The 15,322-nt window shown below is 39.6% G+C and overlaps 1 non-coding gene across 1 annotated transcript; it reads left to right on the top strand.

Moving 5' to 3' along the window:
• The first annotated feature begins 4,897 nt into the window (after nt 1–4,897).
• Nucleotides 4,898–5,033, top strand: LOC142435420 (small nucleolar RNA SNORA7). The gene has a single exon (XR_012781479.1). It is a non-coding gene; the product is annotated as a small nucleolar RNA SNORA7 (small nucleolar RNA).
• Nucleotides 5,034–15,322: the final 10,289 nt, after the last annotated feature.

Here is a 15,322-nt window from a genome sequence, read left to right as displayed (position 1 = left end):
TTAAGAATATCAACTAAAACGAAGACTATCCACTCACGATTGAGTTGTATTGGTTTCAAAATCATGTTCTACAATCTAGTGTGTAACTTTAAGAAAACTACTTAAACTTCAGTGACTGAGTTTCCTTAGCTCTACAATGGATTTGGAGGGATTGTGATGACAATGGAATTGTTAGGAAGATCAAATGTAAAGTGTTTTAAAAAGAGGCTCTTATGTAGTTAGTGCTGCAAAAGGGTTGTTTCCGTTTTTATTATTTTCTATTTTCTCTTTGAGGTTTTACTGGGTTTTGTTCTTTTGAGTCATTGTTCGTTTTATTTTGTTTTGTGTGTTTGTTCTGGCATGTGTTTTCTATGGTTTTCTGTACATGAAATCCAGACCAGGTAGAGCTATGGAGATAGTAACTAGACTGATAATTACCTAAAGCACGGCAGGGGAGGATAGGGGCAAATAGGGAACTAACAATGAGTATGAAAAGAAAACATTTTGAAATTGATTGTAGTGGTGATTGTACCAATCTTCTTAATATGATTGAATTACTCAATTATATGATATGTGAAGTATATGCCAATCAAACACATTTTTAAGTCTTGCAACAAATAATAAACAAAGGAGTTTCATAAAATGAAGGGGAAAAGCAAGTTGTTGTTCGAGGTTGTTGAGTTCATTTGGACTCATAGCAACCCCACGTCCAACAGAAGGAAACATTGCTCAGTCCTGCGCCACCCTCACAATGGCTCTTCGATTTGAGCTCATTGTTGGAGCCACTTTATCAGTCCATCTGGCTGAGGGCTCTTCCTTTTCATCCTTCACCCTGTCTTGAACCAGGCATGATGGCGTCCTTTTGGGACTGAACTCTCCCCGTCCTGATTCCAAGGTGCACTATAGCTGCTATGTATATTGATCTCTGTGATAAACTGGAGAAAAACCAAAAAGATTGCACCGGATATTAATGTTCAACATGGACTGTGATAGGGACTCTTGAAAGTATTTTAACCGTGACATTTGTGCAAGCTGCTAAATACTAGTCATAGCTATTCACGTCCTTCACTTAAAAAAACATCATCATAGTCTTGATGACAATTACTATTTTATTTCAAATATGTTTTTTACATTAGACTATAATTCAAACTTTCCACAAACTCTGCAAATAGAGCTTCCAGCTATTCTGAATTACTGAGTTATGACTACCTCAACTCATCCCATCCCCCCAAAGTAATTACCAGCTTAGGCATTTTTTTTAGAAACAAGTAGTTTTTCAACATGCCAAGTTCCTTGAAGTTTCCACTCACAATGATCTCAACAGGTTTTAAAGGCCAACATAACAAAGAGGAAGTTCACCGGGTCAATATGTCATTACATAGTTGAGGATTTTAGGCAGTGGCAGGCTGAAATGAGTCAATGGTGTGATGGAGCTGCTTTGAAAACAAACGCAGTACTCGAATAGAACCATGCAAGCCGAGTGAATGCCCAGTTCAAGAGAAGAACTCGGCAGTAGTCAGACCACATCTGGGATGCTGTGTTCATTTCTGGGCACCCACGTTTTAGTAAGAACTTTGCTAGTCTAGAAAGATTTCAGAAGATGATGGCGCACACAGTAAATTTCCTGAAATTGTCCCATGGAAAGAATGAGTGAGGGAACTAGAAGTGTTTTTCCTAAAAAAAGAGCATATTTAGCCAGAATCTGATGTGGAAGCAAAAGAAAACTATTCAGCGTTAGTCCCAAAGGAAGAGCCAGGACAAGAAGTAGCACTGACGAAGAGGCAAATTTAGGCTCAAGATCAGAAACCTCCATGTAAGGATACAAACTACCCATGAACAGAATGGGCTATCTTGCAAGACAGTCAATCATCACTTTTGATTTTCAGAGATTGGGCACGAAAAAAAAGGATGAGGTTGAAATAGTTGATGTTTTCGGATATTTCACATTCTGATCTATGAGTATAAGCACCATCTGTAACTGATTTTCCTTGTAATCTACCATGAACACTACCGTCTTCAGACTAATCTTTCTACTCAACTTTGATTTGCATTTCAATTTCTTCTAAGTAACCCTGGTGATGCAGTGGGTTAAGTGTTGGAAAGGTCAGTTGTTGGAACCCCTCAGCCACTCTATTGGCGAAAAATATTAACAGAAAAATTTAGCAACTTCAGAAATCCTGTGGAGCAGTTCTATTATGCCCTATGGGGTCACAGACACTTTATATCTGGCTACATATACCTCCTAACTACTTCAGGGATTCCAAACCTCATTCCTTACTCTCTATGCCTCCTACTACCTGAACTCCTTCCTCTTGGCGATCTATTCCTGTCTCTTTTCTAAAACATTATCCTCGATTTACCACTCCCAGTCACACCAAAGCTCATGCCTTTGTAGGCACTTTGTATACTTCGTCATTAAATTATCCCAATCCTTTCCTTCACAAACCTAAACATTACTCTTCAATGCAAAGTTTGGACCCATATTTTACACATTTTTTTTTGCTCTTGCAACCCACTGTGTCTCTTGTTTCTCTGAACTGTTAAACAAAAACTACCATATTTTTAGGGTCTGTTGATCCAATATGCATATAGCATTTTCCAAAAGATGTGCTGCAAAATAAAGTTACTTGTCTGAGTCAATCCAACTACTTGGTAGCAGAATGAAAAAGAGAACTTCAGACTTTCTGATTTGGGTCTGGGTGCTTGTACATGTTTTCATTTTAGAGCTGTTCATTTTGGTTTCTCAGGTAGATGCAAATCACATTATAAATCAGAACTGATTCATTTGATTCTTTTCTAGTATTTCCAAATATTTTATACCTTCCTATGCATGGAGGTACCACTCAGCAAACACTTTTTTTAAAAAACAAACAATTGGGAGTTAATACATATATCCTATAACCCCTAGTTCAATCACATCAAGCAGAATTGTACGGTTGCTACCACAATGTTTCCAAACATTATTTTTCTTCCTGGACTCTCTGACATCATCTCTTTTTTACCGCCGCCCCACCATCACCACCACCATTCCCTCTGCCCCCCCAAAATACGTATTCTATGTGCTGTTTCTATAGCTTCATCAGTCCTGAGCTTCATATACAGAAAGACAGGAAAACATATAACAATTTCGAGAGGGTGACCTCCAATGATACAGCACCTCTGAGATACACCTTAAGATGAAGGAACAAACGCAAAACCAATTGATTGAATCTATTTGGAAATTTTGATCAAACAAGTCTTTCTGCCAGGTGTTGTTCTATAACTGGGATGATGCAATGAACAAAACACATAAAAATACATACCACTGTAGAGCTTAAATTCTATTGGATGTTGGATAAGCTTTTAAAAGATAGATTAAAAGACAAAAATATCTAGGGAAAAATGATGGACTTGTTGAAAGAACAGTTCATCTGATATGCCGTTCTGTAAAACTTCCTAGTATACTTTCAACCTGACTTCAACTAAACAATGCTCACCTTACCATGTGGAATAATTGTGAAAAGTGACCTCTCTCTCGTTGTTTAATGGGCCCATTAAAAAGGTCGTCTATGCAGGTGTGAATGAAAATAAGTCCTGGAAACTTCCGGTCCTGCAAGGTCTAAACGTATAAAGTCACATCTGTCTAATGAGCCCCCGTTCTCTCATTTAAAGGCTTTAAACCTTTAAATGAAAATCCCCTAACACCCATCTTTAAGAATAAAACATAGTTCAAGTCACTAAAGTTCAGCAATAGCTAGTCAATATGAAAACTAGAATAAAGTAGTAGATAATGAGTATTTATTATAAGCTGAGTATTGTGCTAAACATGTAGAGAAATTCCAAGTATATTATGGTCCCTGCTTTTAGGAAGGATAGATAAGAAACCAATTATATCAACTAGGGTAGAGAAGCAGAAATTTGTCAGGTTTAATTGAATAGCTATAGATACAGGAGTATCAAGTATGAATTATAAGATTTAGTACATATACACCCCCAGTCATGCCTCGAAACCAAATGTAGAGAACAGTGTTGGGAAAAGACAAAAATTAGTGCTCCAGTTGACAAAATCTGAAATGATAAAATTCTAATATTGTGCCTCAATTGATGAAACCCTGTTTCTGAGAGGGTAGCACAAGAAGTTAAAGGAGCTCTTTTTCTCCCCACTCTTCACTTCCCCCACAGACCAATGCAGACTATGGAATGTGAGTCCACAAACCGCCACATCTCCACTCTTTACCTTGTGAGAAGGCCAAAAATGTTTAGCTATGTCAGTGGGTCCCATGGCCAAACCTCATATTTTTATGCATAAATAATTGGGAGTATGTGTAACACTCTGTCCTCAGGGTTTTCAGGGACTGGGAGGGCGTAAATCATCTTAGAGTGCTGAATAAATGCAGATTGATAAAGAAATGTACACAGGTTTATATGTATAAATTTACAGATATTAATATGCTGGAACATTTTCTCCAGCAACCTACAAATAACATCTGGACCTCAAATATTTGAGAAAGATTTAGAAGTTCAGCAACAGTTCTATTGCTGTCTCTCTTTTAGGGACTGCAACTGGCGATTTGCATGTGACTTGGAATAGCTCCGCTCATAGTCTTTGCATCCCAGAAACTTGAACTTGGAGACAAATCGCAGAGTACAAAGGCTCCATCCAAAAACCAGTTTTCACAATCTATAAAGTTCTACTCCTATTTCATGAGAACTTGTGAAAGAAAGATAAGGCTCCATTTGGAATGAAACTTCCTCTTGATTCAAAGACCCTCATTTTTTCCTTGGGAATATTGGGACAGATTCCCCCCTCAACCCCCACACCCCTATATAACGATGTTTCGAACTTTACTTTTGGCTCATGGATCATTTTAAGAATCTGGTGGGAAAAAAGCACCTCTTTCCCCAGGAATAAAAATTCAAGCATAAAAAAATGCACATGACCTCCCCAGGATCGCATCTGGAGAATAGCTAGTCTTCTGCCAGCTTTGGAGACGGGGAGGAAAACAAGCCTGTCAGAGACCCATTCTAGTCCCTTTGCTCAGTAGCTGGTGAGTGGAAGAGACTCTGCGACAGTGTTCAGGTCCTGGCCAGGGAGGTCTCCTTCCAGGACTCACTTGACCCAGATCTGCCTCTTTCTTGAAGGCACCATGGCTGCCCTCAAACCCCTGGTGAAGCCAAAAATTGTCAAAAAGAGGACCAAGAAATCCATCTGGCACCAATCCGGCCGCTATGTCAAGACGAAGCGCAACTGGCACAAGCCCAGAGGCATTGACAACAGGGTGCGGAGAAGATTCAAGGGCCAGATCTTGTTGGCCAACATCGGTGATGGGAGCAACAAGAAAATGCGGCACCTGCTGCCCAGTGGTTTCCGCAAGTTCCTGGTCCACAACGTGAAGGAGCTGGCAGCGCTGCTGGTGGGCAACAAAGCCTTACTGTGTGGAGATCGCTCACCACGTTTCCTCCGGGAATCGCCAAGCCATCTCAGACAGAGTCCTGCCCGCCTTCAGAGTCCCTCACCCCAACGCCAGGCTGTGGAGCAAAGAAAATGAATAGATGGCCCATTTGCTTATTGATTTGTGCTAAATAAAACCATAAATGGGGTGGGGGAGCACATTCTAATTCGAGGGTCATATATCTACAAAAGTCAATTTGTAGATGTCACTGAGGATCAGTGGTCCCCAAATTAAGAGTGCCTCTCTTAGAAGTTGAAAACAAAGCACGTTCTCACCTAGGAAAGGGGGAGGTGGGGGATACACTTAAGACTTTCAATTGACCACAAATATAAAGAAGGTATGAAATCTAGAATTATAGCTGTGATCGCTTCATGTCAGGAGCAAAAGCAAGAAAGGTAATATGAGGAATTGTCACAAAACTCTGAGCTCTTTTATGCTGGAAAAAGAAAAGCAGGATATGTTTAAAGATATTCTTGCTGAATGTAGAAACTGTGACCCTTGGCTGCTATCAATTTTTTTTCTATTTTTCTTGCCAAACAAGTGTTATGAAAGCATATCTCCAGGCATTAACTCTACCCTGAGGGTTAAAACATGTACAGGATGGAATTGGCAGAGTGCAGAGGTTGGCGGACTCATCTGCCTTGCTACAGTTTCTAGAGACTTTCACTGACTCCATGGATGAGGGAGTTGTCTTTTTTTGAAGAAAATCTGGTCACAAAAAAGTTTCCAAGTCTTTAGGACAATTGAGCTATGGCAGTAGATACAAGTAGAAAAAAAAGGTTCTTTAGTGTAGATCCCATGATCTCAGGATCCTGTATTTTACATTAAGAACATCTACAGGAAGTATTCTTGCCAGGACAAATACTCAGGAACCTTTCTCAAATGCAAAAGCTGGGAGCAAACCAGAAGGGACAACATGTCTTGGGAGAAAAAAACATAGTGAAGCTTTGAGACAGGATTTCTTGGGGCTAAAATTCTCAGAAACAAATCATTGCCATTAAAATCATGTTCTGATGCTCCTAAGTTTCCAAATGATCTTTTCATTGTTTCCTGCCCTCAAGAATACCAGTATCCTCCTTTCTTTTGTATAATTCTCTCAGTGATTTACAATACGTTCCTCTTTTATGGTCTGACCTTCTAGTTAGTAGGAACACAGCAGCAAGCAAAATAGACATGCTTCCTATTCCTAAGGAAGTCACAGTTTTGTGGGGTAAAATAAACATGCAAGCATGTAATTATAATTAAGTGTTCTAAGTGAATTACTAGAAGTATGACCACGATGCCAGATAGAACAGTGGATGGAGAAACTAAGTCTGTCTAAGTAGGTGAACCCGTATTTTTCCTTAGATTTTGAAGAGAAGTAGAAGTTCATCAAGTTGTTAAAGAAGACGGGCATACAGAACAGCGAACACACAGGGATCCAGAAATGAAATACCATGCAAGTTAGAATATAGTTCCCAGAGAAAAACATATGAGCATTTAAATAGTATACAGTGGGTGCTTCATCTAGAGCTATTGATTTTTCACTGGGAACAATCTATCACACCTAAGAGAATTATAAGTAGGGAGTACGCTGACTTCTTAAACTTTTTCCACTAGTGGCCCCTTTTTGGCTAAGAAATTTGCAACACAGGCAAGCGCTGCCAGCAACACCTTGGATTCATTCTGCATTTGATATTCAATTAATTTTTGGTGGTTGAGCATTCAGAAACCCTTCTATTTTGCAAATGTTTTCTGGAATCCCAACATTCAGTTTTGAGATGCAGTTTAACAAGCTGTGATTAAACTGCACGCTCTTTTACTTTGATATAAGAGGTACCAAACAGGTAATTCTACTTTTCAAAAACTACACCATGCCTCAAGGAGGTCTTTTTCCATATCTTTTGGGACCTAAACCCAATTCATTTAAAATGTAAAATATAAGTATTGCTGTTGAAACAATCACTTCTGTGAAAGCAGCATGACTTCCTACTGTGAAGAAAGAAAAGCTCTCTCATGACCACATTGATGCACTATTTCATCAAATAGGGAAAGCCTAAGTTTGCTCTCTTCCTAGAGTTTTAAAATCTATAGTTAGTTAGCAACCTTGGTTAAAACCGTAAGCAAAAACTGTCAGTAAACAAAAAAAAAAATCTGTAACATTATATATAACATTAGCCTCAACATTCAAAAGTGCTTGGTGACAGGTTAGAACATCTTTCTATTCTGTGAAAAATATATTTCTTCATGAATATTTAAGCCTGTAGCTGCCATTTGCTCCGTCAAAAGCTTAGTTTATAAAATGTCTGATCCTACTAAATCCTGGGGCCACCACAGGATTTCTTTATCATCAATTAAAGCTATAATAACTTTCTAGTGATTTCAATTCTTATCACACCCCTGAGGGAACTAAGCTTCTTGGGTGGGGTGGGGAGTAAAGGGCTTTGTACGAAAATTCTGACATTGAACAGTCTCTGTCAAGCCAAAGCAGCTGAAAGAGCAGCACAGAGCCATTTATTTGAACCTGGGATCTGATTATGTGACCAGGCCTGACTTCCAGCAAATGAGGCCAGCAAACACTTGCCAAAATTAATTATCCCACAGAAGATCCACAGCAACAAGCAGCATCAAATCCACAGGCAGAGGCCAACATTTAAGCATCATAATGAAGAGACTTGGGTCTTTCCAAAAGCCCAGATGTACAATCAAGCTCTATGGAAGTGCTTTTTGAACATCTGAGGGTCAGGATACCATAATGGAAGACTGAAGAAAGGCCAGGTAGGTTTTTAATTGTTGTCATCTGTGGAGTTATTCAAGGAAGGAGGGAGGGAAAGAAAGATAATCATCTGTTGTCCTTATTGAATCTGCCATGGGCATAAGATGGAAGCTTCCTCCTAGCCATGGGGATTGATTTGAAGGACCCATGGGAAGTTGCATTATCTAGCCCCTTGTCCCCCCCCCCCAATTGACCTTGTAATCTAACTTAGTGCCTGTGAACTTCAACATTACCTTCATTCTTTCAGGTGTAGGCATTTTCTCTGGGGCAGCTTAAAGTCCATCTTTTTAAAAATCATTTTATTGGGGGCTCATACAATGTTTTCACAATCCATCCATCCATTGTGTGAAGCACATGTGTACATTTGTTGCCACCATCATTTGCTTTCTACTTAAGCCCTTACTACCAACTCCTCATTTTCCCCCTCCCTCCCTGATCCCCGTCCCTCATAAATCCTTGATAATTTATAAATTATTATTTTGTCATATCTTACTCTTTCTGATGTCTCCCTTTACCAACTTTTCTGTTGTTCATCCCCCAGGGAGGAGGGTATATGTAGATCCTTGTAATCGCTTCCCCCTTTCTATCCCACCTTCCCTCCACCCATATTAGAACCAATTAAAACCATATTAGAACTACAAACCATACACTGAATCTTTGCACTGGGGAAAAGTACTGATACTAACATTCCAAATAATATGAATTCTGAAGTAGCCAAACAAATACTATTTACTTGAACTAAGATAGACTGGATGAATAGCCTGGAGGAGAAAACAACTGGACCAATGGTTCTGGGGGACACGGGAGACGGGGAGGAGGGGGCAAGGAGATAGTGCTGACCAATCCAGGGACAGGGGAGCAATAAGTAATCCAAAATCAGTAGCAAGGAGGGTGTGAGAGGCCTGGTAGGGATTCAGCAAGGGCAAGGTGACCAAGAGAAATTACTAAAACCCAAATGAAGGCTGAGCATGATAGTGGAACAAGAGGAAAGTAAAAGGCAATAGAGGAAAGATCTGGGTGACAAAGGGTATTTATAGAGGCCCAAAGACTAGAATGTACATATGTAAATACACTTATATGAGTGTGGGGAAACAGCTCTATGTGCATGTATTTATAGGTTTAGTATTAAGGCAGCAGATGGACATTGGGCCTCCACTCAAGCATGTACTCAATGCAAGAACACTTTTTTCATTCAAATTGGCATTCCAGGATGCACACCTTCCCTACATGATTGCTGAAGAAAAATGTGTGCAGAAGCAAATGTGGTGAAGAAAGCTTACCGTGCCCAGCTATCAAAAGATATAACATCTGGGGTCTTAAGGGCTTGAAGATAAACAAGCGGCCATCTAGCTGAGAAGCATCAAAGCCCACATGGAAGAAGCACACCAGCCTGTCTGACCACAAGGTGCAGAAGGGACCAGTTATCAGGCATGAAAGAACTAAAAATCATATCAATGTGTGCCCACCTCCCTGATACGATCAATGAAGACAAACATGTATATAAGCAAATGTGGTGAAGAAAGCTGATGGTGCCTGGCTATCAAAAGATATAGTGTCTGGGATCTTAAAGGCTCGAAGATAAACAAGTGGCCATCTAGCTCAGAAGCAATAAAGCTCACATGGAATAAACACACCAGCCTGCGTGACCATGAGCTGTCGAAGGAATCAGGTATCAGGCATCAAAGAACAAAAAGTCATGTCATTGTAAATTAGGGTGAGTGCAGAGTAGAGACCCAAAGCCCATCTGTAGGCAACTGGACACCCCCTTACTTAAATGCTTTCCCCCCCCCAACTATCATGATTCCAATTCTACCTTACAAATCTGACTAGACCAGAGGATGTACATAGGTACAGATGGCAACTGGAAACACAGGGAATCCAGGACAGATGACTCCTTCAGGACCAGTGGTGAGAGTGGCGATGCCTGGAGGGTGGAGGGAATGTAGGGTAGAAAGGGGGAACTGATTACAAGAATCTATGTATAGCCTCCTCCCTGGGGGAGGGATAGCAGAGAAGAAGGCGGGGGTGACTTCGGACAGTGTAATATATGCCAAAATAATAATAATTTATGAATGATGAAGGGTTCATGAGGTAGGTGGGAGTGGGGAGGGAGGGGGAAAATAACAGCAGATATTAAGGGCTCAAGTAGAAGGCAAATATTTTGAGAATGATGATGGCAACAAATGTACATATGTTCTTGACACAATGGATGTATGTATGGAGTTTGATAAGAATTGTATGAACCACCAATAAAATGATTTAAAAAAGGCCTTGAGCAAGTACAAATCACTTGCCACTGACAAAAACTAGAATTTATAATTTATTTAACTATTATGTAAAAATGAATAAAACTTAATTTTTAACTTAATGGACAGAATTAGAGGTTACTATTGCTCAAAGAGTGGGCTGAAACATAAGAACAGTTGTGAAGATGGCACAGGACTGGGAAGTGTTAAGTTCTGTTGTACAGAGGGTAACTATGAGTTGGAGCCAAATTGATGGCACTAATAACAAAATTTGCCATCCCAACGAAACCCTAGTGGCATAGTGGCATATAACTTTCCTCTACTCCTTAAATGCTTCCTACCCCCAATATCATGATCCCAATTCCACCTTACAAATCTGGCTAGACCAGAGGATGTTGTACATTGGTACAGATAGGAACTGGAAACACAAGGAATCCAGGACAGATGACCCCTTTGGTACCACTGGTGAGAGTGGCGATGCTTGGTGGATGGAGGGAAGGTGGGATAGAAGGGGGAACCGATTACAGGGATCTACATCTAACCCCCAGGGATGGACATCAGAAAAATGGGAGAAAGAAGACATCGGACAGTGTGAGATATGACAAAATAATAATAATTTATAAATTATCAAGGGTTCATGAGGGAGGGGGGGAAACGAGGAGCTGTTATTAAGGTCTCAAATAGAATGCAAATGTTTTGAGAATGATGATGGCAACAAATGTACAAATGTGCTTGACACAATGGATGTACATATGGATTGTGATAAGCACTGTACGAGCCCCCAATAAAATGATTTTTAAAAATTCACAGCCTCTAAAATCCACAGGGTTATCTATTCTATCCTACAAGGTCAGTATGAGTTAGAATGAACTCAATGACAGTGAATTTGAGTTATTGCCATCACAAAATCATTTTTCCCATTGCAAAAAAGGATTAGCCATTCTTTAGAAAACCTAGTTCATTTAAGTTCTCATAAGAAGGAGACTGTCAGAGGTGGAGATTAACGAGAAGATGTTAACCAAAATATTAAAACCATTTAGGAATCAGACTACATATTCTTGAAATACAAGAATGATGCCACAAGATATGTTGTAATTTCTCTACTCTGATGCTGTGATATTTAAAAAAAACTAGTGTTTCCCAAATATCTACCAAGTGTTAATCATAGGATTAGATGCCATTATTGGTTAGGATTAGATTTGGCTTCAAGTGACAGAAAACACACAATACCATTTAAACTAAAGAACTGATATTGCTCTTTCTATTGTTCAAATCCATAGGGAAATTATCCAAGGCAATAGTATATAGAATAACTTCAGGAATACAGGATCCTTTTTCAATTCTTCTTCTACTGTGTGAGAGTTTCATTCCCAAGGTCATTTTATGTTCAAGATGGCTATTGCAATTCCAGCAATAATATCCTCATTCCAACTAGCAAGAAGGAGCAGCGTTCCAGCCGGTGTGATCACGAGGTATCAGGCATCAGAAGACCCAAAACAAACATATCAGTGTGAACAAGGGGGGGGGTTGGTCGAAGTGGAGGCCCAAAACCCATCTGCAGACAGTTGCTATCCCCTCACAGAAGGGTCACAAGGACAGGACAAGTCAGCCAGGGTGCAGTTTAGCACTGGTGAAACACAGAACATTCCTCTAGTTCTTTAATGCTTCCTTCCCCACCCCCCAACTATCATGACCACAGTTCCACCTTACCAATCCGGCTAGACCGGAGCATGTACACTAGTACAGATAAGAGCTCTCAACACACGGAATCTAGGATAGATAAAACCCTCAGGAAAAATAATGGGAGTAGCGATACCATGAGGGTAGGGGGGAGGTGGAAGAAGAAAGGGGGAACCAATCACAATGATCAGTGTATTACCGACCCCCCCCCAATGGGGACAAACAGCAGAAACATGGGTGAAGGAAGACAGTGGATGGTGTAAGATATAAAATAATAATAATTTATCAAGGGTTCATGAGGGTGAGAAGATGGGGGAGGGAGAAAAAAAGAGGAGCTGATACAAAGGGCTCAAGTAGAAAGAAAATGTTTTGAAAATAATGATGGCAACATATGTACAAATGTGCTTGATACCATTGTTGTATAGATTGTTATAAGAGCTGTAAGAGGCCCTAATAAAATGATTTATAAAAAGCAGCAGCAGAAGAACACACGCTCTTTAATGACATATCATGGAAGTTACATATACCACTCCCACCAATTTCCCTCTTACTTATCTATTGCTGGATAACAAATTATGCCCAAATTTAAGAGCTTTAATAATTTAAAGTCTGGTAACTAGCTAGCCATCAGGGCATTATTTAACTGTATTATCTGTCTTACAGCTTCTCACAAGGCTGAAAGCAAGGCATCAGCTGAGACTGGTTTCATCTGAAGGCTTACCTGGGGATGGGTCTACTTCCAAGTTTACTCACGTAACAGATGGCAGGATTCACTTATTTCCTGGTAGTTGCCCAGAAGCTACCCTCAATTTCATGCCAGTCTCTTGCCTCTAAAATATAATTCCACAAAGGGATTTGTGGGCACACAGTTGTGGACACAAATCCCACAAAGGCACAAAGGGAAGTCTTTATCCAAGTGGATAAGTGACAAGATAAACTTAATATTATTATAGAGGAAGGCTGGTACCAGATTTGAAGCAATTCATTTTTCCTGCCACAGACATCTTACACAATTTATCTAATCAATCTTCATAATCACCTTGTAAGGTAAACAATATTATCCCCACAGCACTAATAAGGACTTTAAGTGAAATCTCTGTTAAGCTTTTCCAGAGTTACAAAATCAACTTATTTGGGTGGAGAGAAGAAAGGAGATAAGAGATGAAACAACTCTCCTGGAAGAATGTCAGTTTATCTTCAGATCTGTGTGTGGAAAAACATGTCCTACTTTTCATATATTTCACACCTTCTTACTTTAAGAGAAATCAAGAAATAAAGATGCATGTGGGATCCTGCTTAAATATCAGCCAGTGAAAGCATTGTGATGATGACATTATCATTAAAGTATAACCAACCCAATAAGAACTAAGAGGATTCCAAAGTTGGGGGAGAAAATAGACTAAGTAGTAAACTCATTGAGGACAGCATCTATGATTCATTTTTTTAATTACCAAAAGTACAGGGTTGGTAGTGTCCCCGTTTTCATGGGGTACCATGGAGTTTAATCCCTTTAAGCAGACCAAGATGTTTTCATGAACATGTTGAAAACTTGCATAGATAAGTACATTACAAAAGGAAAAATATGTCCAACTGAAGTAATTACAATTGTGATTATTTAAACCACCACACTGATAAATGGACACCCTAAGATGAGGGAAAATTTATTTCAATAGATCAGTCTTCTTTTGTCTTATCAGAGACCATTTTAGAACAAAATACCCAAACCTAGGACTTCGAATAGGTTCACACACAGACAGTGAGCTCAGATTCCCAGACCTTTACCTAAGCTAACTTATCCCCTTGTCCCCTACACTGGTCTTTTGGAGTTCCTGGTTAAAAGTTTCCTTTCCTCTTGCTGCACAGATTCCACTGCACGATACTCTCTCGATATTTTCTCCAGTCTTTCACTTCTCATTTTCTTCACCTTCCACATGCTTTATCTACCTCCCTCTCTTTTTTTCCCTTGTGTACTACCTTCCTATGATGATGGGAAGCATATTATGTCTGGTGACAGAAGGGGGGAAATGGAAATAATTCTGTGATGTCTTAATTAGTGTTCTTTATGTTACTGCTGGTTTCTAACGTCCATTGCATTAGCTACACAGATTCACAGACAACATTCATGACTAAAGGATTTATGAGGGAAGTAGCAAGTTGTAATACCATTTAAAAATGCTAGCTCCAATTTAAGAACAATTAGTTTCACATCATGACCCTGCTAAATACACAGCCCATAAAGGAATCACAACTGATATGGGTGCTATAGCAAAGTGTGGTGAAGAAATCAGAAGGTGCCCTGCTTTCAAATATAATAGTGTTGTGGTCTTAAAGACTTGTTTTCAAAGGAGCAGCCATCTAAATGAGATGTCAACTAAGTCCACATGGAAGAAGTACACCAACAGCCATGCCCCAAGGATTATAAATTCTATCTTTCAAAACCAAAGGAGGGAGTACTATCAGAGCTTAAATTGTGAGATTTTGGTTTACAGATGACTGTGAAGGCCAACATACATTTGTGAGATCTACCCAGGAAATATGCCTCCAGTGAATTCTCACAATTCATAATTGAGGGATGGGAATAAACCGGTCATCAAACAGGGTATTGGATAGATGGCTATAGGAGATCAAAATGGTAAACCTGGCTTAATTGGTTAAAACCTTGTCACTTGATCCCCTCTATGATACAGTGTGGGCTTGATCTGGTTTTCAATATTGTGTGTGTGTGTGGGGGGGGGTGTTTCATGTTGGAGTTTTTCTCTGATATATTATGTCATTGTGGTTAACCCTCTTGAATTGTTATTTGTTCTTCTGTATTTCAGTATATGAAACCCAGGATTGATGAACCTATAAAGACAAAAGTAGAATAAGGTTCCTGGGGGACATGGTGGGGGAGGGAGGGAGTAAAGAGGAGCTGATATCAAGGAGTACAGGAAACAAGAGACTGATTTGAAAATGATTGTAGTAGCAATTGTACAATACCACCAGATGTGATTGAAATATGGAATGGTATGATATCTGAAAGAGCTCTTGGTAAAATGGCTTTGGGGGGGAAAAAAAAGAAAGAACAGTTCTCAGGATGGAGTTGTTATGAAGACACATCTTCACAACATTCTTTCAGGTCTGCTAAAAAATGCCCAAAGGGGCATACCGTTCTGTAAGCCTCAACCCTAAAGCATGCAGATAAATCTCTGTATGTCCGAAAATGCTGTTCCCTGAATTCCAGTAAGTAC

The sequence above is a fragment of the Tenrec ecaudatus genome, chromosome X (assembly GCF_050624435.1).
Source record: "Tenrec ecaudatus isolate mTenEca1 chromosome X, mTenEca1.hap1, whole genome shotgun sequence".
Lineage (NCBI taxonomy): Eukaryota > Metazoa > Chordata > Mammalia > Afrosoricida > Tenrecidae > Tenrec > Tenrec ecaudatus.
This window is presented reverse-complemented; position numbering and strand designations above follow the sequence as displayed.